This window comes from Mus pahari, chromosome 1 (genome assembly GCF_900095145.1).
Source record: "Mus pahari chromosome 1, PAHARI_EIJ_v1.1, whole genome shotgun sequence".
NCBI classification, from domain to species: Eukaryota; Metazoa; Chordata; class Mammalia; order Rodentia; family Muridae; genus Mus; species Mus pahari.
In genome coordinates this window covers 74,346,780-74,351,301 of record NC_034590.1, presented here as the reverse complement: position 1 = coordinate 74,351,301, position 4,522 = coordinate 74,346,780, and positions in this window count along the sequence as shown.

The window sequence follows — 4,522 nt, the reverse complement described above, 5'->3', positions numbered from 1 at the left end:
TTTGCAATCCCACCATCAATGGAGGAGTGTTCCTCTTTCTCTACATCCTCACCAACATGTGCTGTCACCTGAGTTTTTGATCTTAGCCAAAAGGGTTGTTTCGATTTGCATTTCCTCATCACTAAGGACTTTGAACATTTCTTTAAGTGCTTCTCAGCCATCCAAGATTCCTCTGTTGTGAATTCTGTTTAGTGCTATAACCCATATATTTTGGATATTAGCTCTCTATTTGGATGGGAGTTAGTGATGATTTTTTCCCAGTCTGTAGGTTGTCAATTTGTCCTGTTGACTATATCCTTTGCCTTACAGATACTATTTATTTTCATGAGGTTCTATTTATCAAGTTTTTGATATTATAGTTTATTTTTTTAGATTTTTTCATTTACATTTCAAATGCTATCCCCTTTCCTAGTTTCCTCTCCGAAAATCCCCTATACCCGCTCTCTTCCCCCTGTTTCCCAACCCTCCCACTCCTATTTCCTGGCCCTGGCATTCCCCTATACTGGGTCATAGAAGACCAAGGGCCTCTCCTCCAATTGATGACTGACTAGGCCATTCTCAGCTACATATGCAGCTAGAGACAGGAGCTCTCAAGGTCCTGGTTAGTTTATATTGTTGTTCCTCCTTTATCAATTCTTGGTCTTAGAGCCTGAGCCATTGGAGTTCTGTTTAGAAAATCCCACCCCACCCCTGTGCCCATGAGTTTGAGACACTTTCCCACTTTCTCTTCTATTATATTCAGTGTATCTTGTTTTATGTTGAGGTTTTTGATTCACTTGGACTTGAGCTTTGTGCAACTTGACAAATATGACCCTATTTTCATTTTTCTCCATATAGACAGCAAGGTAGACCTGCCACACCTACTTCAGTGAAGATCGTGTGGCAGGCCCAAAAGCTTGGACGCAGTCCCAAGGCAAAAATGTTTCACAGAAACTTAGCCTCCTGGAACCTTGGCATTCCCATAGCACGAATGCTCCAAATTTGTCCCTGCAATAGTGTAGAAGGTCTTGCATGCTTTCTTGCAATATTTTACTGGATAGCTAAAAATCTCAGGGCAAGCTTAGCAAAGTATACTTAGAACCCTCATTACAGCCAGGTATGACAGACTACATTATATATTAGAAGAAAATTGGTGAGTTCTTCTGACAAATGGAGATTCCCTACAGACTCTTAAAAGAGCAGCCAAGTTACTCCCATATGCAAGAATTTANCATGGCCTAGGAAGAAGGAGGGTTGTGGTTTAAGGAAGAANTACAGTATTGCATTATTCATGAAAAGGTCGGCTAGAGCAGAATACCCTGGTGCAAGCTTTCACAAGGCTCAGAGGAATAGCATAAATTGTGACTATGAATGAAAGGTGTGAAATCCGCACCTGGCCCCTATTGTTAACTGACTCTAGATAGGGTAGACAGGGCTGACCTTTTTTTTTTTTTTTAATTTTTTAAAAAATTAAATTTTTTTTTTTTTTTTTTTTTGAGACATGGTTTTTCTGTATAACCCTGGCTGTCCTGGAACTCACTTTGTACACCGGGCTGGCCTCAAACTCAGAAATCCACCTGCCTCTGCCTCCCAAGTGCTGGGATTAAAGGCATGTGCCACCACTGCTTGGGGATAGGGCTGATCTTATCTCAACTGTAAACATTACCTGATTCCTTCCAGTCTTTTGTATGCATTTCTCTGTTTTGTGTCAGATAACTTCAATGTACCTTGGCTGATGTGTCACATAACTTCTTTGTTTTCTTCTGTAATATATAAGTCTGATGTTTGCTTTGAGAAATTACATTCAGATCAACACTCCCTTGTGTTTGCCTCTGTTTATCACTTTTTGCTGACTCCCTGCCCACCTGTACCGGGATGCTGATTCTCCTGTGGATTGGGGGCTGACTGAGGCCAGTCCATGGCATAAACCAACACCATTTATTGAAGTTGCTTTCTTTTTCCATGGTATAATTTTTGCTTCTTTGTCACAGATCAAGTGTCCATAGGTGTGTGGTTTCATTTAGTTATCCTCAATTCTATTCCATTGATCAACCTGTCTGTCTCTGTACCAGTACCATGCAGTTTTTATTACTATTGCTTTGAAATATAGCTTGAAGTCAGAGATGGTGACTCCCCCAGAAGTTCTTTTATTGCTAAGTATTGATTTTGCTATTACAGGTTTTTTTATTTTGTTTTTCCATATGAAATTGAGAATTGTTCTTCCCATGTCTTTGAAGAATTGTGTTGGGATTTTGATGGGGATTGCATTGAATCTGTAGAATTCTTTTGGTAAGATGGCCATTTTTATTATGTTAATTCTGCCAATCCATGAGCATGGGAAATCTCTCCATTTTCTGAGGTCTTCTCCGATTTCTTTCTTCAGAGATTTGTCACACAGGTCTTTTACTTGTTGGGTTAGAGTTACCCCAAGGTATTTAATATTATTTGTGACTATTGTGAAGGGTGTTGTTTCCCTATTTTCTTTCTAAGCCTGTTTACATTTGTATAAAGGAAGGCTACTGTTTTGTTTGAGGTAATTTTATATCCACATACTTTGCTGAAGTTGTTAATCAGCTGTAGAAGTTCTCTGATAGAATTTTGGGGTCCCTTATGTATACTGTCATATCATCTGCAAATAGTGATCCTAGGACTTCTTCTTTGCCAATTCATCTCTCCCTGATCTCCTTTTGTTGTTTTATTGCTCTGGCTAGAACTTTGAGTACTATATTGGATAGATATAGGGAAAGTGGACAGCCTTGTCTTGTTCCTGAAGTTTTTAAATGTAAAATGTTGTTCTCTGCTATCTTTTTTTTTCCTTTTTAAAACTTTAATTAATTAGTTAATTATCCTTACATCTCAACCATTTTCTCTCCCTCTTTCCCCACACCTTCCCTTAACCTCATGTATTTCTCTGCCCTTTCTTTTCAGAAAAGGCTAGGCCTCCCTTGGCATATCAAGTTGCAGTAAGGCTAGGCACACCCTCTATATTGAGGCAGCACAGTAGGAGGAAAGGGTCTCAAAGGCACATAACATAGTTAGAGAAGGTCCCTGCTCCTGCTGTTAGGAGTCCCACTGGAAGAGCAATGTATGGACAGAGGTCCTAGTTCAGACCCATATTCTGCTATTGTAATATGTTGGTACATTTTAATTTATTACATTTGGTAGTCATTGAAAAGCTTATCTTGAAGTAATGATTTCAGTTCCCCTAGGTACTTACATGCTTACACACACACACACACACACACACCCCATAAATGTAAAAGTAAAAATCCCCTAAAAATAAGAGAAAAATAAAAGAAGCAGAGAGCTAAATCTGAAACAATGATGAGAATACAAACCTCAGAGTCTGGAGATGCACATCAAGCAGCAAGACTCCAGTNAGACCCTCAGGACAGTACAGCATCTGACTACAGACCCTCAGGACAGTGGCAACATCTGACTATAGACCCCCAGGACAGTGACAGCATCTGACTACAGACCCTCAGGACAGTGGCAGCATNTGACTACAGACCCTCAGGACAGTACAGCATCTGACTACAGACCCTCAGGACAGTGGCAGCATCTGACTACACACCCTCAGGACAGTACAGCATCTGACTATAGACCCTCAGGACAGTACAGCATCTGACTACAGACCCTCAGCACAGTACAGCATCTGACTATAGACCCTCAGGACAGTATAGCATCTGACTACAGACCCTCAGGACAGTACAGCATCTGACTATAGACCCTCAGGTCAGTGACAGCATCTGACTACAGACCCTCAGGACAGTGGCAGGATCTGACTACAGACCCTCAGGAGAGTGAGGGTACATTTTCTTTAAAACATGTTAATTTTTCCTAATAAAACTATAAACATGTAGAATAATTGGTAGATGGAGGAATAAAATATAAAGTGTAAAAAATTTATTAAAAATAAATAATAAATAAATGATTAAATAAAAAAGAAAAAACCTATAGTGCATAAAAACAATTAGCATGGTATTGTGAAGATTATAGAATGAAATAAGTATAGAAAACAATGAAGCTATTCATATACTGAACTTTTAATTTCCATTTTTAAGAATTTTAGAAATAAGATCATATTTAATAAAAATTGACTTTTATTCCTATGTACATGAATGCATGCCACATGTATGCAGGTACCTTTACCAGCCAGAAGAGGGTATTGGCTCTCCTAGTTCTGGAGTTATAGATGGTTGTGAGCCTCCCTATATAGTTGCTGGGAATCAAATGCCAGTCTTCTGAAATAACAGGACGAGCTCTCAACTTTTTGAGCACTTTCCAGGCCTCAGATTATATTTAGTAAAAATGAATGCATGAAGTGTCAAGAAATAAACTAAAATTTGAGTTTTGTGGGTTTAAATTTAAAGACTGAAATGATATCTGGTACGTAAAGCAATTACTGAGTAACATTATAGACTTACTCAGACTATTATTTGATTAACATCTTAGAGTTTCATTGACTGAACAACCTCTTAAACCCATGGTCTCTAAAGGAAAAGGACATAAATACACTCCCCATCAGAGCTTGGACGCGGGG